This window comes from Pristiophorus japonicus, chromosome 17 (assembly GCF_044704955.1).
Source record: "Pristiophorus japonicus isolate sPriJap1 chromosome 17, sPriJap1.hap1, whole genome shotgun sequence".
Classification (NCBI taxonomy): domain Eukaryota; kingdom Metazoa; phylum Chordata; class Chondrichthyes; family Pristiophoridae; genus Pristiophorus; species Pristiophorus japonicus.
The window spans coordinates 110,158,362-110,181,019 of record NC_091993.1 but is presented as its reverse complement, the minus strand read 5'-3'; the positions used below and the strand labels follow the sequence as shown (position 1 = coordinate 110,181,019).

The 22,658-nt window shown below is 42.4% G+C and overlaps 1 protein-coding gene across 5 annotated transcripts in view; it reads left to right on the top strand.

The window, feature by feature from the left end:
• rassf5 (Ras association domain family member 5) overlaps window positions 1-22,658 on the top strand; it is a 147,517-nt gene that overhangs the window by 103,883 nt on the left and 20,976 nt on the right. The gene's annotated exons all lie outside the window — the stretch shown is intronic.

Here is a 22,658-nt window from a genome sequence, read left to right as displayed (position 1 = left end):
TAGATGAACAACTGTTGCCAGACAGTGGAAACTATTGCTGCACGTTCACCAAATTCCAGGCCTCGCACATTTTAGGTTTAACTGACAGAATCAGTTCTAGTTTGTACTTTAGAAAAGAGTGAAATCTTATTTGATACATTTTTTAGATCAGGTGGTGGTAATTGCAATATGTCAGTTATGAAAGCAAAATATACAAGTTAAATGGATAAAACCAAATACATAATAACAATATATTTCCTATCCAAGCTGGAACAAATAATGTTAGATAGTAAGATTTCACCAGTTTGTGCTGTACTGTTTATAAGGTTAATATTTTTCACTTCAAAGGTTTACCGATTGATATTATATATGTGGTGGTCTTCCAGTTTATGGCCTAATTGTATACAATTTTGCAGTTCTGTAGAATGAATTATTACATTTGTAATTGGATCATATTTAGTAATTAAAAGATCCATGTGCAATTTTAGAGGATGTTGGTTCTAAATAATTCCATATGCTGCCACTGAACTAAAGGGAAGTGCATTAATATCAAAGACCTGGGAATGAAGCATAATTAAGATAAAAGTGGAATTGCAGCATAGCAATGTAATCCATTTGTCCTCCAGTCGACTGCAACAAAATATAGATTTTTGCCTACAATCCCCTCCTATGATGATTTCCTGGTTTTGTCTGGTGTTAGGGAAGGCACAAAACAAATTTAAGCATCCCCCAAATTCAAACCTCCAAGCTGGTTTTACAGTGGCAATAAAGTTTCTACAGAGATTGCACCAGACTTTCCATAGTAGAAAAAAGGGAAGTTGTGTCCCGAACTGACATGCGAGAAGTTTTGAAATTCAGTCTGAGGTGTCCATATCAAGAAATTGTGACTTATACACCTGTCCTGAAGAATCAGGCACAAGCTCGGTTATAAAAGAACCAAATTAGAACAGCTACTAAATTTTAAAAAATACCAGGTGAACTTTATCTACAATGTTATTCTGTGTTTATTTTTATAACACAATTTCCAAAATACTTTTGGAAACTAAATGGTGAAATTGATCTTGGGTGGTAATGCACAATGGGTAATAGCGAATTATAAGCCTGTTTCAAACTCCGTCTGCTTTTTTTGCCCCATTGTTTTTAGCTGTTTTGTGCTACCGCCCAAGACGAGTTTCACCCCCTAACTTTCTAATATTCTGGCAAACATCTAGTGACATCCCCAGTATGCTAGACCACAAATTTCAACGGCTTGTTATGAAAGGCATACAGAATTTTGTATACTGTGAAGGCAATTTGAAGGTTATAATTTAATTCAGGGGCTCTGGGGACGTCTTCAACACAAGGAAAGGAACTTAAGTAATAGATGGATGTCAGCAGATCCTCAAGATTGAATTATAACCTTTAACTCTCCACAACATCTGCTGTATAATCTATAGAAACTAGAGGCCCAATTTTAACCCTATTCGCCAGATGAGAATGGGGCAGACGGGTAGTTAAAATGACAATCATGCACTCCCAGCTGTGTTCATGATGCCATGTTAATTATGCAGTTTTTGATTCGGTAAAGGCACCCAACCTCATTAATATGTAAAAGTTGTGGAGCAATTTGGACGCCAATGCCATTTTATGCCCCGATCACGCAAGTCACACTTGTCGCTGGACGCTCCACTGAAGCAGGAGTGAAGCTAGGAAGCCCGGGAAGTTATGAAATTATAATTTTTCTTATGGTTTCCTTGTGAGCTAGGAGCAGTTGGAGTGTTCCTCTGGGCTCCACAAGAAAACCTTTGGCCTCCTCTTCCCCAATCTGGACACCATCCTCCCTACTAATTGCCATTCCCTCAGGTGCCCGGCAGCGGCCTGCTGCTGCCAAAAAATATGCCTGCCGGCCAGGTATTAATAACCATTGGGTTCAGGCGGGAGTTGGACATTCTTATAGATGGTTGGACCATCTAGAAGATGCACTGCAGCAACTCTCCACGGTTTCTTCGGCAGCACCTCTCAAACCCACGACCTCTACCACCTAGAAAGACAAGGGCAGCATGCGCATGGGATCACCATCACCTGCAAGTTCCCTCCAAGTTGCACACCATCCTCACTTGGAAATATATCGTGTTCCTTCATCATCACTGGGTCAGGTCAAAACCCTGGAACTTCCTCCCTAACAGCACTGGGAGTACCTTCACCACAAGGACTGCAGCAGTTCAAGGCGGCGGCTCACCACCACCTTCTCGAGGGCAATTAGGGATGGGTAATAAATGCTGGCCTTGCTAGCGATGCCTACATCCCCTAACGAATAAGAAAAACATGGAAATGAGGTCCGGGAGTTAAAATCTCCCAAGCGTCAAGCTGAATGTCATAGGGCTTTCCACCTGCCCAATTCACTCCCCTAGATAAAATTCGGGCTTTGGGTTCTGCACTGAAGAATTAAATCGTCGCTTGAAAAATGGTCGCTGTAGAATCCAGTTTCTAGGACTGTATTTCTATAGTGTATCTTACTATTAATAGCAAGGCTAGTACATATTAGATATTAAATAATGAATACTTGATTGATTACGGTGGTAATCTAATGAAAGTGTTCAGAACAGTGCTACTGCTATTATGCTGTTAATAATGTTTCAAGTTAGGAGGCTAATTCGGGTTTCTTTGTTGAAATTGTGGTAACAGCTGGCAGTGTAGGCAGCAACTGTCACTGTACTTCATATGGAAAAATTCTGCATTGAATATGGAACATAATTAACTATCTAAACAAAGGGAAATGTTTGAAATTTACACTATTTTGAGGTGTGTTTTAGCTTTGTTCAGGTTTACATATTTTGTTATGAAAATTGAGTCAGGCAATATTGCAAATCTACTAATGGTTTGTGGGCTGTAGTTCTTTTATTTGATATTCATGCACTGATGCATATATCTCAAATATTTGAAATGTCTATACACAGCATATTTTAAAAATATGAATGAAGCCATTTATATCCATTTCTGGCATGCTTTCTTATTGACACACTCTAAGTCTATAGATGATTGGGAATAAAAATGCCTCAGTGCTGCATGAAGTGGAGGTAATTTTTTTCCCTGCTATGAAAAGCTCAGATTAATAAGAAACCTGATCTACATTGGTTTCTGGTCTGGCAGTGCCTCGATTTTAAAATTCTCATCCTAGTTTTTAAATCCCTCCATGGCCTCCCTCTTATATCTGTAATCTCCTCTGGCAATAAAATCCTCAGATCTGTGCTCCTCCAATTTTGACCTCTTGCATATTCCCGATTTTCATCACCCCACCATTGGTGGCCGTGCCTTCAGCTGCCCAGGCCCTAAGCTTGAGAATTCACTCCCTAAACCTCTCCGCCTCTCTACCTCTTTCCTCCTTTTAAGACGATCCTTAAAACCTACCTCTTTGACCAAGCTTTGGGCATCTGTCCTAATTTCTCCTTGTGTGGCTCGGTGTCAAATGTTTTTTGATAACACTCCTGTGAAGCACCTTGGCACGTTTTACTACATTAATGGCATTATATAAATGCAAGTTGTTGTAAAAAGAAAGAACCACTTTGCCTTTCTAGCTACCTAACTTTGATCAGGTGCATTTTTTTAATATTCTGATGTAATTTGCTTTTCTTAGCATAACAATAATTCACTCCAATATTCAGTGATGTGATTGCAGCTCTGATGCATCAAGCACTTTACCAAGACGAAATTAACTCTTTTATAATAAAATATTGTACGGAGAGTGATGAATTCCTTTATAATTCACCATGCCAAAAAAAAACAACCGTCAGTGAAGTCTTGTCACAAGCCCACTATTCTGCTGGATCTCGGATCATTTTGAATCTCCAATAACAGTCGCATGCAAGGACTCAGAAAATCTCCTCTTTAAATTTGAAATTAGAACTCTGCCTTGGACCTTCCATTTCAAATGCGTATCATTTAGTAAGAATCTACAATGTATACTGTGGATAAATGTGAGGTTATCCACCTTGGGGGCAAAAACACAAAGGCAGAATATTATCTGAATGGCAGCAGATTAGGAAAAGGGAAGGTGAAACGAGACCTGGGTGTCATGGTACATCAGTCATTGAAAGTTGGTATACAGATACAGCAGGCAGTGAAGAAGGCAAATGATATGTTGGCCTTCATAGCTAGGTGTTTTGAGTATAGAAGCAGGGAGGTCTTACTGCAGTTGTACAGGGTCTTAGTGAGGCCTCACCTGGAATATTGTGCTAGTTTTGGCCTCCTTATCTGAGGAAGGACGTTCTTGTTATTGAGGGAGTGCAGCGAAGGTTCATCGGACTGATTCCTGGGATGGCTGGACTGACACATGAGGAGAGACTGGATCGACTGGGCCTGTATTCACTGGAGTTTAGAAGGATGAGAGGAGATCTCATAGAAACATATAACATTCTGACGGGACTGGACAGGTTAGATGCAGGAAGAATGTTCCTGATGTTGGGGAAGTCCAGAACCAGGGGTCACAGTCTAAGGATAAGGGGTGAGCCATTTAGGACTGAGATGAGGAGAAACTTCTTCACTCGGAGAGTTGTTAACCTCTGGAATTTCCTACCGCACAGAGTTGTTGATGCCAATTCATTGGATATATTCAAGAGGGAGTTAGATATGGTCTTTACAGCTAAAGGGATCAAGGGGTATGGAGAGAAAGCAGGAAAGGGTTATTGAGGTGAATGATCAGCCATCTTATTGAATGGTGGTGCAGGCTCGAAGGGCCGAATGCCCTACTCCACCTATTTTCTATGTTTCTATGTTAACTGTGGCAAGGGTGACTTTCTGGTTGCCTTCCATGTGGGTTAAGAGGGCACTCCTAACTGGTAGTCTTGCAGGATGTAATTGTTTCACCAACTATGCCCAGCATTACAAATTCATTATTTTAGTCTATTTTGAAAAGAAAAAAAAAACATGGAAATATTTTTGCTGCATCAGAAAGTGTGCAAAACAGTGCAAAATTTCCCAGCAAATTTCTAAACCGATAATTAATGATTGTTCTGGTCTTTGAGCTTGATTGAAAAGTCCCCAGTATGGCATAACTTTTCCTTTAAAGAGGCACTGATTTTATCGCTAAGGAGGAAGAAATGAAACAGCATCTTGTCAATTGTCAGTGATATTTCATCACTAACGGGTGATGCAGTGAAAGATTTCAACTTCAGTTATGCGATTGTTTTTGTAAATGGCCTGAAAATGACTTTGGTGATTGATGGGTAAAAGCTCAGCTTCTGCACTCACCACTGCACAATTTCCCCTTCAATATTTTTCACCCATTCACTTTAATCAGTGGGGAGCACAAACAATTTCCACCCAGGTGTTTTTTTTATACTGTACATGTTGGTAGATACACTAGACTAATGCAAAAAAATGTGGACAGTACTCCAGGAGTTCTAACTTTGTGTGGCTGTTGGGCTTATGGTCAGTATGATGTTGGACTTTTTTTACTTCCACCATTAAGCCTTTCAACAGCTGATTGTAAGTCTGTCTTTGGGCGAGTTAAGAGCTGTCTTTTTGTTTAGTAATTCAAACCCTTGGAACTCAACTGGATTAAGTATGAGAGACATTTGCAAGTGAAGCATAGCCAAGATATGGAGGCTCTGCTTGGGTCATATGAACTTTCCTGCTTATTACAGAGCAAAGGCAAATGTGGAACTGCTACTCGCATTACCTAACAGCAGATCTGACTGCCATTACCGTGTCACTAAGAAAGAATACAATTGAAATTATATAGCATCTTGCACATCCTCAGGACATCTCGAGGCACTTTACAGCCAATGAATTATTTTTAAGAGTCACCTGTTGTATGGATAAAAATAGAAACCAATTTGAACATAGCAAGGTCCCACAAACAATATTGAGATAAATGACTGGTTAGTATTAATAACTTGCAAGAAGGGACTGAGTGTAATGTAGCCAAGTTTGCTGACAATACAAAGATGGCAGTGAAAGCAATTTGTGAGGAGGATACACTCAATCTGTAAAAGGACATAGACAGGCTAAGTGAGTAGGCGAAAATTTGGCAGCTGGAGTATAATGTTGGAAAGTGTGAGGTCATGCACTTCGGCAGAAAAAGTCAAAGAGCAAGTTATTATTTAAATGGAGAAAGATTGCAAAATGTGGTAGTGCAGCAGGACCTGGGGGTACTTATGCATGAAACACAAAAGGATAGTATGCAGGTACAGCAAGTGATCAGGAAGGCCAATGGAATCTTGGCCTTTATTGCAAAGGGGATGGAGTATAAAAGCAGGGAAGTTTTACTACAGCTATACAGGGTATTGGTGAGGCCACACTTGGAATATTACGTGCAGTTTTGGTTTCCATATTTACGAAAGGATATACTTGCTTTGGAGGCAGTTCAGAGAAGGTTCACTCGGTTGGTTCCGGAGATGAGGGGTTGACTTATGAGGAAAGGTTGAGTAGGTTGGGCCTCTACTCATTGGAATTCAGAAGAATGAGAGGTGAAGAATGAGAGGTGGAAGCTGGGACATTGAATAAATTTGAGCTAGAAATAGACAGTTTCTTAAACAATAAGGGGTTATGGAGAGCGGGCAGGGAAGTGGAGCTGAGTCTAGGATCAGATCAGCCATGATCTTATTGAATGGTGGAGTAGGCTCGAGAGGCCATATGGCCTACTCCTGCTCCTATTTCTTATGTTCTTGTATGCTTTTGGTGGTGGTTGAGCGATAAATGTTTCAGTAGAGCTCTGGACACAGCTCAATAAAACAAAAGCAGTTACTTGAGACACAACTGACCAGCACATTCAGCATATCAGATCCTAAATATGTTGCTGGTACTCCCAAATAGGCTTGGCTTTTGATCAACATGTGGAATAAGCTTCCAGGTGGAGTAGTGAAGGCGAAAAACCTGGAATCATGTAGGAAACAATTGGATGCTGCAATGTTGGTTTTAAAACACGTTTTTATTTATTGTCCATCCCTAATTGCTGTGAGAATGGCTGTAGTCCTTGTGCTGCTGATGCTCTCACAGTGGTGTTGGACAGGGAATGCCAAGATTCTGACCCAGTGATGATGAAGGAAGGTGTGAATTGGAGGAGAACCTGGAGATGATGGTGTTCTCTCAACATGCTGCTCATTTTCTTCTTGGAGGAGGTTGCAGGGAAGGGAAGTGCTTTTGAAGTAACCTTGGATAGTTATTGTAGTGCGTCCTGTGCATACTGCGATCACAATGCACTATGTCTAATTCTTATGTTCTTTAGCTTTGTTTGTGCTATTGAATGATTTTCCATTTGGACTCCCCTCACCCATTGACTTCAGTTTTGTCAGGTGTGATACCATGCTCAGTCAAATACTGCCGTGATGTTGAGGGCATCTGTCTGGCAATCGGCTTTTGTCTGTTTGTGATGAGGTCTGGAGCTGAGTAAGTTTTGAGAGAACTGCAACTGAGCATCAGTGAGCAGATTATTGGTGAGTAGGTGCTGCTTGATGGCACTATGGATGACTCCTTCCATCACTTTACTGATAGAACAGTAATTGGCCAGGTTACATTTGTACTATATGGATAGGATATAATCTGAGCAATCTTCCACTGCCAAACAGGCATGTAACCATTGAATAGTGTGGGTAGTTAGTGCTGACTGCATGTCTGAATAATTTTAATGAGGTCTCAGCATTTATATAACCTACTGCCTAGGACCACTGAACAGGTGTGTGGAATGCCACCCCATATCCAGCACACCCATTCTCTGGCACAATCGGGGTTAATTTCATCAGCTGGCACACAGCTTTACACTTTTATGTAATTGTTTGTTGCACACTATTATAATACTATCGTTAACCCATTTTTTGCATTAAAATAGCATGTTAATTAATTTTATACATTTGCATAGTGTAGTGTGCTGCCAGAGGAAATTAAACCTCAGAAGTTTACCAACATAGGAGCACAAGACTCCAAAAAACCTGTACTCAAGATATCTAACTAGCCTTTTGGACTGGAAATACCACAAAAAATGCATACAACATTTCAGGGAAAGTGAATGACGTTTAAATAGAAGTTCATGTAATACTTCTTGAAAACAAGAAGTCACCAGAGTGTGCTAACCAAACGAGATGCAAATATTTCACATACTTGGATTTGTAGCACTTCCATGATAATTGCTGATTCTGTTACATTTTTACTCAGTTTATTGACTTAGCATTTCAACCAGTTAATTGACTTATTTACCCTTCCAACTATAGACCTACAAAAATGAAAAAGTGGGATAGATTTTCATTGGCTGACGGGCAAAAATGGGGCGGTAGTGTCCCGAAAATCGGAGGAATAAATTACCACCCGATTCCCACTCCCAATCCAGCTGCCACTATCCTGAAAGGGGCCGACCGCTGGTCGGCTGGAGCGCCCGCTTGTTTAGGGCAGTATAAGAACATAAGAAATAGGAACAGGAGTAGGCCATACGGCCCCTCGAGCTTGCTCCGCCATTTTATACGATTATGGCTGATCCGATCGTGGACTCGGGTCCACTTCTCTGCCCGCTCCCCACAACCCCTTATTCCCTCATCGGTTAAGAAATTGTCTATCTCTGTCTTAAATTTATTCAATGTCCCAGCTTCCACAGCTCTCTGAGGCAGCGAATTCCAGATTTACATCCCTCAGAGAAGAAATATCTCCTCATCTCAGTTTTAAATGGGCGGCCCCTTATTCTAAGATCATGCCCTCTAGATCTAGTCTCCCCATCAGTGGAAACATCCTCTCTGCATCCACCTTGCCAAGCCCCCTCATAATCTTATACGTTTCGATAAGATCACCTTGCAATCTTCTGAATTCCAATGAATAGAGGCCCAACCTATTCAACCTTTCCTCATAAGTTAACCTCTCTGGAATCAACCGAGTGAACCGTCTGTAAACTGCCTCCAAAGCAAGCATATCCTTTCGTAAATATGGAAACCAAAACTGCACGCAGTATTCCAGCTGTGGCTTCACCAATACCCTGTATAACTGTTTTTATACTCCATCCCCTTTGCAATAAAGGCCAAGATTCCATTAGCCTTCCTGATCACATGCTATACCTGCATACTAACCTTTTGTGTTTCATACACAAGTATCCCCAGGTCCCGCTGTACTGCAGCACTTTGCAATCTTTCTTCATTTAAATAATAACTTGCTCTTTGATTTTTCTTCTGCATGACCTCACATTTTCCAACATTATACTCCATCTGCCAAACTTTTGCCCACTTACTTAGCCTGTCTATGTCCTTTTGTAGATTCCCTTTTATCTAATTCCCTTTTGAAATCCATGAATGAATCTGCTGCCTCCACCCTTTCAGGCAGTGCATTCCAGCTCAAAACCACTCGCTGCATAAAGTTTTTTCTCATGTCGCCAATCACCTTAATTCTGGTTCTCGACCCTTCCGCCAATGGGAACAGTTTATCTCTATCTACTCTGTCTAGACCCCATGATTTTGAACACCTCTATCAAATCTCTCAACATCTCTGCTCTAAGGAGAACAGCCCAGCTTCTCCAGTCTAACTACGTCCCTGATCCCTGGAACCATTCTTGTAAATCTTTTCTGCACCCTCTCTAAAGCCTTCAACTTCTTCCTAAAATGCAGTGCCCAGAATTGGGCACAATACTCCAATTGTGGCAAAACCAGTGTTTTATAAAGGTTCATCATAACTTCCTTGCTTTTGTTCTCTATGCCTCTATTTATAAAGCCCAGGGTCCTATATGCTTTTTTTTAATCGCTTTCTCAATCTGTCCGTTTTGTGCCACCGCCCGCCGAATGTCTTGGTCCACATATTGGTGCGAGGCTGAAACTGTTTTGCACTAACGTTAAACTTGCAGTGTAGATGAAGTCTTGGGCTTCAGATTTTGCAACATTTCCAAATTCCCTCCTATTTTATGTGTAACTCTATGCTAAGGTTAAAGTATTTTAACGTGTGTTACCATGGAGACAGTTATTGTACGAGTATCCTCCCTGATGGTCAGTAATAATGATGCCATTCAGCACAGGAAGAGCTGTAATATCTTTACGGTATTGAGAAAGTACTGTTGTGATACTGGGAAATTTCAAAGATTCTAAATGTTAATTAAGAACAAAATATCATCTTATCCTCCAGGATCATCTGAACACTACTTTGAATATAATAAAGTATTACTTTGTGTTCAAGCCCATACCTCACAAAATTCAGCAAAAGGAACAGAAAGTTTACTGTTGTCACACGGAAGTGGTGCACATATGTCACAACATTCCATGTAATTTAATTACAGCTAATCATTGACAGCATTGCACTCCACATCAAATCTAGTAACTCATTCTGACAGTAAAAGAAAAAGTTGCCAAATGTATTCTGTAATAAAATGAACACATGATACATATTATCTTGGAGATGTTTGATTTAGGAAACTGGGGGAGAAAATGATAAAGTTTGGCTGTTAAACTGTACATTTATTTTATATTACTTTGCTTCATATTTACCGTGCAGTTTAGATCTTAGTAAGTTTTATTTTCTTCTGAAATAGTTTTGTTACTTTTCTCTGTTAGACTATAGGGTATTAGGCTCGAAGACAAAGCAAAAGAAAAACAAATTGAGACAAGTCTGGCACTGATTGTTCCAAAAATAGATTTGCAGCAACACCCTGGGGGCTCAGTGGTTTAGTTTGGAATGCAGCATCAGCGAATGAATGGAGGCATTTAGAGTTGGTGTAAGACTAGTGTATGGGAAATTATTTTTACTCCAATCTTCCATGACAGATTGTAAGTCTTTTTTTCTGCATCAAAAACAGCTGACAGAATGCATTAAATGAACTTCACTTCTAATTCTTAAAGAATTAGTATGCCTTAGTAATGTGTTGGTGGTAGAATTACTAATAGACGCTGCTGCTGACAAAGTATCATGAATTTTAAATATATGGATTAAAAAATATTGTACTTGTCTCAAAAACCAAGAAATATTGATGGTCTTGTTGAATTTTAGTCAGATGTTCAGGTGGGTTAACTGTGGGAAGGGGAGTAATCCCATCCTACTGCACTCTGATCGTGTTTCTAGGACAATATGTTGTACGGCAAACAATGCAAGACGATCACCAAGTATGTACTTCACTATACCTGACTCCTGAGGACTGGCGTAACATGACAAAACTGGATTTTTGAATGGATGACCCCTTCTAGAAAAAAAGTAATAAGGTCACCATCGCTCCAAGGGCCAGAACGTAGCAAGTTTTGTCACCGACTTAAGACGCCTTGCAGGACAGTGCATCTAACCTGTCCAATCCCATCAGAATTTTATATGTTTGTCAGAATTATTGGCTTCCGCACCCCTGGGCTAGAGATGAGAAAAAATTAGTGGTCTCCACTCCTGATTGCTATGCACTGACATTTGCGAATCATAAAATATGTAAACTATGGGTGTGAGTAGGTTCAGGCTCATGATGATGCCCATGGCTGAATATCATGCTGACATTCACTATCTTCACTTGGGTGAAGTATCCCGAGAGTGCCTGGTGCCTTTTGGAACTGTACTTCAACGGGGTTTGGCGCTTTCAGGGGAGGAAGGGAGAAAACTGAAGGCAGAATTATTTCTAAAACCCGGACAGATGCATCCATACCTTGTGTAATGAAGTTCTAAATATATTTTCCACAAATTTTTAAAATGCTGTCTATTTTCAATGTGCAATAATTACAGTAAACATTGGTTCTATAATTGTTTGCCAACTATGAATGTATGTGAAAATAAATCCGAATCAGAGCTACAAACACCAGTTACTGAACAGAAATCTCATGCTTTTACATATGTTATCAATGTATTATTAATACTCTGCTGTCGGATGCCTGCCAACTGATTACAGCATCTATATCGAAGTATTGTTATTTGAGTATCTTGTGCAAGATCCAGGAGAGAAGATTTTTTGCACTATTTCCAGTATCTGAATATGCAAAACCTCTTGGAGGTCACTATGCATTGAACATTGTAAATACCGAACCAGTACTGTGAGATTGAACTCTGGGCTCACACTATATTCTCTGGTCTCGGACAATAACACATTGTAAATAGTTACCATTGTAAACAAAAAGCAGAAAACTGCAAATGCTGGAAATCTGAAACATCTGGGCACACTTGGCAAGTTTGTCAGCATCTATGGAGAGTCTTTGTCAGAGAGGATAGTGAAAATACAGCAAAGGGTAAGATTAGAAAGAGAAATTGGGTTAGAAGAAAGTGAAGAAGAGGGACCAGGGGATTGGTTGACATCCAAGTGTCGTTAAAGCTTACTATCATTGCCTGAAATGAAGAAAAAATGAGTTTTGTTAAAGAATAGCTAGTTAGCATTGTGATCAGAGGTGCAATACAAATCAATTTGTATTCTTCTGCCACTTTTATATCCATGCTGGAGTGCCAGACAAATGATGTTTAACTGGAAACCTGTGACCTCCTTCTACTGCTACTTACCACCATTTACTGATAGAGCTGTTGGGAAGGTCAGTAGGAAGCTGGCCTATCCTCCATGCTTTCGCCAGCCACCCTTAAACTCAAGAAAAGTCTTGTCCGAGAAAGCATTGGAAAGATGGTGGGGGATTTCCATCTTTAATGCCTGTGCATAAAGCATTGTCTGGTGGCAATCCATGTCTTTTGTTGCCACTAGACTTGACTATTCCAATGCTCTCCTGGCCGGCCTCACACCTTGCACCCTCCGTAAATTTGAGCTTATCCAAAACTTTGCTGTTCGCATTCTAACTTGCACAAAGTCCTGTTGACCCATCACCCCTGTGCTTGCCAACCTATATATTTTCCGATTCGGCAACCACTCAAATTTTTTAATTCTTCATCCTTGTTTTCAAAGCCCTCTATGGCCTTGCCCCATCCTATCTCTCTCCACCTCCAGCCCTTCAACCCTCCGTGATCACCAAAAGCAAAATACTCCAGATGCTGTGAATCTGAAATAAAAACAACATGCTGGAAATACTCGGTCAGGCAGCATCTGTGGAGTTAGAAACAGAGTTAGCGTTTCAGGTCGATGACCTTCCATTAGAACTGGAAAAAGTTAGAGGTAACTGGTTTTAAGAATGTACAGGGGCGAGGGGAGGAAAGAACAAAAGGGAAGGTCTATGATAGGGTGGAAGGCAGGAGAGATTAAATGACGAAAGGGATGATGGTGCAAGGCAAAAGGGGATGTTAATGGAACAATAAAAGAAACAAAGGGCCCAAGTTTCGAGCCGCGCCTAGAACGGCACAGTCCCGACCTGGACGCCCGTTTTTCGCGCCACAAAGTGCGCCTAAAAAAAACCCTCCAGATTCTCCACCTCCCTGCAGGTCCTCTGGCCCTTGGCGCAGCGCAGCAGGAGCTGTAGGGGGCGGAGCCAGGTCCCTGCGCTGAAAACAGTGCCAGGAACTCTGCACATGCGCGCTACAGTGGGCGCGCATGTTCAGTAGCTTCAGGTGCCCAAAACTGTGTGGGAGGGGCCGAAGCACGCAGACCCTAGCCCTGGCCGAATGGCCTCACTGGGGCTGCATGAATAAGGCTCCTCCCACGGCCAGCTCCTGCTTCCTCCCGACCCGACTCAACCCCCGCTTCCTGTCACTGGACCGGACCCGACTCCCGCTTCCCCCCCCGCACCCAGACCCGACTGCTGCTCCCCCCCTCCCCCGGACCCGACCCGACTCCCGCTCCGCCCGCCCCCCCCCCCCCCCCCAGCCTCCGGACTGGATCCAACCTGACCTCCCTCACCCCAATCTCCTTCCCTCCCCTCCCCCCAATCTCCTTCTCCCCCCAATCTCCTTTCCTCCCCTCCCCCCAATCTCCTTCCCCCCCCTCCCCCCAATCTCCTTCCCCCCCCTCCCCCCAATCTCCTTCCCCCCCCCTCCCCCCAATCTCCTTCCCCCCCCCTCCCCCCAATCTCCTTCCCCCCCCCTCCCCCCAATCTCCTTCCCCCCCCCCTCCCCCCAATCTCCTTCCCCCCCCCTCCCCCCAATCTCCTTCCCCCCCCTCCCCCCAATCTCCTTCCCCCCCCCTCCCCCCAATCTCCTTCCCCCCCCTCCCCCCAATCTCCTTCCCCCCCCTCCCCCCAATCTCCTTCCTCCCCCCACCCCAATCTCCTTTCCCCCCCCCTCCCCCCAATCTCCTTTCCCCCCCCTCCACCCAATCTCCTTCCCCCTCCCCCTCCCCAATCTCCTTTCTCCCACCCTCATCCCTCCCCCTTCTTCCTCATCCCTCCCTCTGCTACCCCCCTCCTCCCCCTCCCCTCGCTGTCAGAAACACAGACACTGACAGGCGGAGAATGAGAGACAGACAGACAGAGAGATAGAGACACTGACAGAGACACACTGCGGGGGGGGGGCATCCCAGCACGCTGTTGGAGGGCTCCCGGTGCTGCAGTCGGTAAGTAGAGAATTTTTTATTTATTGATTTAAAAAAAAAATTATTTCTGTTAAATTTTTTTTGATTGATATATTGGTTGATTTATTGATGTATTTATCATTTATTATTGATTATGGCTCTTTATTTGTAAAACTGTAGTGTTTAATGTTTGTAAACTTCCCTTTAAACCCCCCCCCCCATTCCCTACGCCTGATTTTCTAAAGTGTAGACAAGGTTTTTTCGAGCGTACAAAAATCTTCACTTACTCCATTCTAAGTTAGTTTGGAGTAAGTTTTCACTCAAGAAACTTTGAAATCAGGAGTAAGTGGCCGGACACGCCCCCTTTTGGAAAAAAAAATTCTGTTCCAAAGTGAAACTGTTCTAACTGACTAGAACTGGAGCAAACTAAATGACGAGAATTCCGATTTCTAAGATACTCTGTTCTACACCAGTTGCTCCTAAAAATCAGGAGCAAATCATATGGAAACTTGGGGCCAAAGGATGGGCCTCTAACCCTCTGCGTTCTCTGCACTCCTCCAATTCTGACCTCTTGCAGATCCCTGTTTTCCTTCGCCTCACCATTGGTGGCTGTGCTTTCAGCTGCCTAGGCCCTAAGCTCTGGAATTCTAAACCACTCCGCCTATCTACCATTCTCTGTTCCTTTTAAGACATTCCTTATAACCTATCTCTTTTACCAAACCTCTGTCCTAATATCGCCGTTTGTGGCTTGGTATCCTATTTTGTATGATAACACTCCTGTGAAGCGCCTTAAGACATTTTACTATGCTAAAAGCGCTATATAAATACAAGTTGTTGTTGCATAGAAGAATATTTGGTGGGGAGCTTTGTATATCATTAACAGAGTCCATCCGATATTCCGTCCATTAATTTAAATGGAATAAAAATTGAGTGGACATTGTTACAACCGTGCAATCCTTTCTGCCCAATTTTCCTCTCTGTATTGTGCCCAAGCAATGCCTCACAGCCAAAATAAAACCTACCCCATGGAGTTCATCTTTTTATATTACAGTATGCCAGCTGGGGTAGGAAGGAATACTGTGCATCTGCCGCACACAGCCCATTGTGGTACAGTCAATACATGCCATCAGTTTATCTATACTGAAGCATTTCTTCTATAAATCATCAAATGATACAAATGGAGTACTAAATAAGAAATTATGGTTAGGAGGGTGACAAACCAGTCAGTTGCTAGGCTTAATTTAAAACATACACACATTTATAATGAATAAATATAAAGTAGAACTGAAAACTCTTTGGGATAAGCCATTGACACTTACTTTGTCCCATTTTTGTAAAGTCTTTTGGGGAACTCGCTATTTCATCATCTGCATTGCCTTCAGTGCAGATAAACAGATGATGTGCATTGATTGCACCAGCCCACATCCTACCAGGTGGCACATTGTACCTAAGCACAAACTCTCTGCTTCCTTTTTGCCATTGTGGTCTATTTCTAATCATTTTGAAAGCTAAATGAGTAAATATTCCAAACTGTCTGTCCTGGTGCTAATATTTTTCTTTGTTGAAGTCCAAAGCATGTCTAGAAATCCTGCCGTGCTAAGTAAATAAAAACATTTTTTTAAACCAAATTCTATTTTATTTCCCATAATACATATTGGGTAAGAATTGTCATGTCTCCTTCGGTGTATTTTCAGCACATTATTGGGGTAAATATCTTTTTGTGGCAGGAAAATGGGCAGGAGAGATTTAATGCCGTTTTCCACTACAAAATGTCTCCCTGATTTCCCTTGCACTTTTCCCTTCACACGATTCACCCACTGAATCCTGAGTGAGTGTAGTTACATATATATTATATTGTATTATATTATAACGAGGACCAGTGGTGCTTTAGTTCTGAGTTTCCTGCTTTTACATATGCAAAGCACTTGGTAACTTCGATGGAGAATTATAAGGCACAGTAGTTGCCAGCATCAGCTGAGACAAGCAGAAGTGAGGAGTTTGAGCCTGAAGACTGTGGAGCGTTTCATTAGCGATTTCTGCAGCAATTTTTTTGCCATTCTGCCTATACAGACTTGGGCCGCTGATCATATAATACAACACAAGATCTACTAATAATACAAGACATTTTTTTCCTGTTACCAAGTTGGTTTTGTGGTAACTAGTTTCTCTAGTGAGGAACTGACTTCTGTAGAGGAGCTGTTCGGTGGCCATCTGCTTATATTTTAGCAATTTAGCTCTGAGGAATGTGCAGGTTGGGATACTAGCTGAATAATTCATAAAATGCGTAAACTGGTAAGAAATAAGGTTTTCTTCCAGATCATAGTTTCTTGTTTACAAATTGAGGTAAGAATTACATTTTTATAATTGCAAAATTTCTGGAAGAATTTGGACATTTTTATTTTATAGTGAACTTTACCTTCAGGTAGGTCATTTTAAATTGGAGAAAAATAATTCTCAAGTAGGTCTTTCTCTCAATATTCCCTTTAATAAAGAAATGCTAATTTAGCACTTTTAATTTGATTGCAGCAAATAATCTTACAGCCTTATTTAATGCAGTCAATAAATACAAGCAAGAAATAGATGAACATTCAGCTTGTTGGTTATAATTAAGTGCCATCTTTCAAATGTCTATTTGTGCTTTCAAGTCATGAATGCACAAATTGGAATTCTGAGAGAGAATGGATGTCAGAAACCTATTTTGCATGGTCTGCGGCACTGGAGTCCGATGTAGATCAAAATAAATCCTCACAGATTACCCACATGCAGCTGTCTTTAATGCACAGTCAGCAGACTAGAGGATAAAAATGCCTATGAGATGCTTTGATATATAACCCAGTTTCAACCAACCAAATGAATTACTCTGAGTAGAGTAAGAGTTGGGGGAAGGGAAAAGAAGGTTGGAGGAGATAGAAGTCTATGAACTGCTGTCTCGTGCACTCTACCTTTCTATCTTTTGAATGGTGGCACTTCTGTTACTATCAAATTATAACATTTTCAGATTAATACACTAATCCACTTAGGAAGCCATTCAAAATATACTAAATGGAACAATGATAGGAGGCATTTCTCTAGGAAGCTCTAGCTGTGTGTATTCAACTGTGGGATTAAATAAATTGGGGAGTGTCTGTGATGGTGCACTGGACCAAACCACATTTTATCAGCAGATAAATTTTACGAGTTGGCACTCACAGCACAGAGCCCTAATCGACTGGTGGGCATATCAGACAATCTGGCGTGGAGCTGAGCGTGCCTTATTTGCAGCCTTTCCAGTTTTCTAGTTAATTCTAATGGTCAAAGCATAGTTAAATAAAAGCAAAACTGCTGGACATGAGCAGATGATTAGTCAGCACCTGAAAGTAAAAAGATAAGTTTACATTTTGAGTGAGACTCCATCAGAAATCAATAAGGAAACTGTTCTAACAAGAGCGTCAAATATAGTGAAGGAGCCTGTTCTTTGTTTGATGGTTATTATAGTTGCAAATGTAGGAGGGAGGTATGTAAATTGGTAGGTTACGAAATTAAAATAAAGGAAAGATGAAAAGCAATCTAAGAAATAATTAATTCTGTACATTAAGCACTGTTTATTGTTTTCCATTAATTAGAACCAAAAACTGCTATGTGGGAGCAAAAAGACTTGAGTGTTTGAGTTTGTCTATAATTTATCTCCTTTGAGAAAAGCTCTAATTGTACAGGACCGAGACCAAATCAATCAGTAATAGTTAATGTGAACAAATTAAATAGAGGGCAAATCATGCAGTGTGTAGGGTCAGTGTATCACTTGGTAAAGGTTTTCAATGCCTAATACACTTGCTACATTTAGAAAGTAATCTATTTTTGAAGATGCATAGTTCAAGAGAACTTTGTTAATAGGAAGCAGCTGTTCTGATTAATTGTATTCTGTTTTAAATTCAGGGTGCAAGATGAAGGTTGATTAGCTCATCCTGCTTAAAATGTTTTATTGAATCTCCAACTATGTTGCCTTACCTCACCTGACAGTGGCCACTAATACAGGTACTGGGATCATAGGCAGTCCCTCGAAATCGAGGAAGACTTGCTTCCACTCCTAAAGTGAATTTTTTGGTGGCTGAACAGTCCAACACAAGAGCCACAGACTCTGTCACAGGTGGGACAGATATTCGTCGGGGGAAGGTGGGGGTGGGGGGGTGGGTAGCACTGATTTACTACACGCTCCTTCCGCTGCCTGCGCCTGATTCGAAGAGCTCAATGCCCTCCCGGATGCACTTTTTCCACCTAGGGCGATCTTCGGCCAGGGTCTCCCAGGCGTCAGTGGTGATATTGCACTTCACCAGGGAGGCTTTGAGAGTGTCCTTGTACCGTTTCCGCTGCCCACTTTTGACCCGTTTGCCATGAAGGAGCTCCGCATATAGCAGTTGTTTAGGGAGTCTCGTGTCTGGCATGAGAATTAAGTGGCCTGCCCAACGAAGCTGATCTAGCGTAGTCAGTGCTTCAATGCTGGAGATGTTAGCCTGGGCGAGGACACTGATGTTAGTGCGTCTGTCCTCCCAGGGGATTTGCAGGATCTTGCGGAGACATCGTTGGTGATCTATCTCCAGCGATTTGATGTGTCTTCTGTAAGTCGTCCATGTCTCTGACCTATATAGGAGGGTGGGAATTACTGCAGCCCTGTAGACCTGAGCTTGGTGGTAGGTTTGAGGGCTTGATCTTCAAACACTCTTTTCCTCAGACGGCCGAAGGCTTCACTGGCGCACTGGAGGCAATATTGAATCTCCGCATCAATGTCTGCCTTTGTTGACAAGAGGCTCCTGAGGTATGGGAAGTGGTCCACGTTGTCGAGAGCCACACCGTGAATCTTGATGACTGGGGGACAGTGCTGTGCGGCGAGGACAGGTTGGTGGAGGACCTTTGTCTTACAGATGTTAAGCGTAAGGCCCATGCTTTCATATGCCTCAGTGAATACATTGACTATATCCTGGAGTTCAGTCTCCGAATGTGCGCAGACGCAAGCGTTGTCCGCGTACTGCAGTTCAACAACAGAGGAATGGGTGGTCTTGGACCTGGCCTGGAGGCGGCGTGGGTTAAACAGCTTCCCACTGGTTCTGTAATTTAGTTCCACTCCAGCGGGGAGCTTGTTGATAGTGAGGTGGAGCATGGGAGCGAGGAAGATTGAAAAGAGGCTTGGAGCGATGACTCAGCCCTGTTTGACCTCGGTTCGGACGTGGAATGGGTCTGTAACGGATCTGCTGGTAAGAATCACAGCCTGCATGTCGTCATGGAGCAGGCGAAGGACGTTGACAAACTTTTGGGGGCACCCAAAATGGAGGAGGACGCTCCATAAGCCCTCACGGCCGACAGTGTCAAAGGCCTTTTGTAAGGTCGAAAAAGGCCATGTATTAGGGCTGGCGCTGCTCCCTGCATTTTTCCTGCAGTTGTCGTGCTGCAAAGATCATGTCCGTTCCTCATCGGGGACGAAATCCGCACTGTGACTCCGGGAGGAGCTCCTCAGCCACAGGGAGAAGATGATTGAGGAGGACCCTAGCGACAACCTTCCCAGTGGTTGACAGTAGGGAGATTCCCCTGTAGTTGCCACAGTCGGATTTGTTCCCCTTTTTAAAAAAAAAATGGACACGATCACTGCATCTGAGATCCCCCGGTACTGGGATATGGTTCCATGGGCTATCGCAGTACCTTGGGCTGTTATATTGCCCACATGGTTATTCTTCACAAGTAAGACTGCCAATAAGCTATTTGATTACACAACCTCTATGCCAAACTAGTCCTGCTCTCACCAGGCATCTAGACACACATTTCCACTGGATTTGAGATGAAATGGGATTTTCTTTTTGCCGCCTTGTAGCAGGGGCACATTGCGCAATGATAACACCATTGTAGCCCTGGCTAATGTGATACAAAAGAGAGGCTGAACCGGAGACATTCTTGGTCTGTATAGTTAAGTATTACAATCAAAGGGTGAGTTTACCTCTAAACCATCTGATGACTCACGTTAGCAAGATTATATAACATACTGACACTCAAACAAAACAAGACCTACTAAAGATAATGTTTGCTGGTTAGTGGCCTCCATGACTTGCTTCTGATCTCATCTGGGCTCATGAGTGGGAAAGAAGGAATATTTGAATCAGTCAACCTGCATTGCCACTGTGCATTTCCCAGTAGGTAATTTCAAAGGGACAGTGAAAATTTGGAACAGACTGGGTTAGAAATTCGTCTCTGGTGGTGGCGCAAAGCAGGCAGAGTCGGAATGGCCGCCTGTTGTATGGAGTGCCTGTTACTCACTTCCATTGCAGTCAATGGAAATGATATCAGGCGGTACGTATAACAGGCCGATCTGATACCGCCCGCTTTGCTCCACCGCCTGAGACTAATTTCTAAGCCATTGTGGCCGAAATTCAGCCTCCTGAAAATGCCTCTTGCCGTTGTAAAGTGGTGGCTGTGCAGCGGAATCGAATGGCTGCCGATTTGGAGTCGAATGGCCGCCGCTATCTAAATTCTCCTAGGTGATTTTTCCGGTGGTCCCCACTTCTGCCCCGCTGCTGTCGACCCCTCCTAAGTGCGTCATTAAAGCGCGCACTGCATGTCTCCCGCACCGCCATTTGAAATTCAGGGCAAAAAATCTTCGGGCCGCCGAACAGTGCCCCCGACAGCTTTTTTTGTCGGTGCACTGTGTTTGAAGTTTGTGCGACATTGCTGTGCAGCGATTATTCAAGGGAAGGCGCACTGCCGCAGCCGACATTTTATCTTTTTTATCTGCCGACGGATAAGTCAGCCCAACAATTATGCCCCCGGGTTTGGCCGGGCCGCCAACAGGCAGCCTGGCACTCCCTCTTGGGTGCCAGACCACTAGCCCGTCCAAACTCCTTCCTGGTAATCCAGTGGACCTAACTAAACTAAACTAATCGCAGAGCTCGCAGCGGCTCTCCCCTTTAAGTGAAGGGGAGAGAGGTGGTACCGCATACGTGTCAAGATGTCATCAGCGCCAGGCTGATGACTGACAGCGATGGAGACGCCATCCTGCCTTCACTTTCACCCCTCTAGAGTGCTCACCGCCGCACTTCTGCCCCCATTATGATCGACTTCTGGTCCGCTCCACAAAGAGCTGAATTTCACACAGGAAGGCACCTCATCCACAGCGGCGGTGAAAACACATCAGAAGCGGTAGGTGCGACCTGTTTCGTGCAGCGTTGAATTTCTACCCCATTGCCTTTTCAAAACCTAAGGAGCTTTTCTAAAAACTAGGAACTTAAAAAAACATTTTATATTCTGATGAGATGAATAATTTTATTTTAAACTGACTAATGCCTCTGCTAACGTAGCGAAGAGAGGAATTTCAGACAAATGTATTAGCATTTGTCCACTGCTATCGCATGGCATAATTTTAGGGCCAATGTCAAGTAAAAGTTTATCTCACATTTCTAAAATAAATAATTTAGGTGCAGTTTAAATACAAATGATTGGAATAGGCCCAGTTTGCTTAGTCATTTCAGTGAGACGTTTGGCTGTTGACAGAATAGAAATAGAAAATTTTAGATCTTCCCCTGTATCTGTACAAATTTACCAACTGCAATAGTGTTATTCTGCTTTGAATTATTTATTAGGCATAGTTCCATACATTATCTTTTTAGAATCCAAATTACATTGTCACCATCTGTGGACTACCATAAGTGAATACTAATGAATTTATTGATTAACGTGCAGCAAATTTAAATTAAACTATCTGAATAAAATGTTTTATATTTTTCACATATTTAGTTGCAGTAAAAAAAATTGCAGCAGAAATTTTAGATGTTTTGTTAGTCATACATTTGTATGGTTTTCTCTTGGTAAGAAGCAATTATACTTATAATTAAACAAAATAATTCTCTGCTGTAATTACATGTTGACAGACAGGCAGGCCTGAACCTCTTACTGTATTCATTTCAGCAGCAAGAGAGATAAATCCAACCTGGACTATCTTAATTACCAATCTAATGAAGAGTCTCCCAGCGCTGTAGGAAGATTGGGAGATTGATTTAAGTGTGTAATTACTTAATTTTAAAATCCTGCATTATTGATGAAAACAAGTCACTGTATTAGAGGGTTTGTCATTTCAATAATGTGTGAAAGCAATGTCTAGAGAGCATTCATCCAAGACTGTGGAGATTGGGCCAGCACTCCATTATATATGTCAGAACTAAAGAGAATCTGGCAGCTCAGTTGGTAGAGGCAGCATATAGCTGAGCTTTAGTAACCAGAAGCTCCTAGGTTCGATTTTTGATCTGGACTGGGTTAGCTCATCTCAGCCAGGGTGATAATAGGAACCACTCAGAAGAAAATTAGCTAAGGTTCCAGCTCCATCCTCTGCTGAAAAATGCACTTATATGAACATTGAGTGAGGACAGGATTGAACTCTGCTGTGATGCCTCCA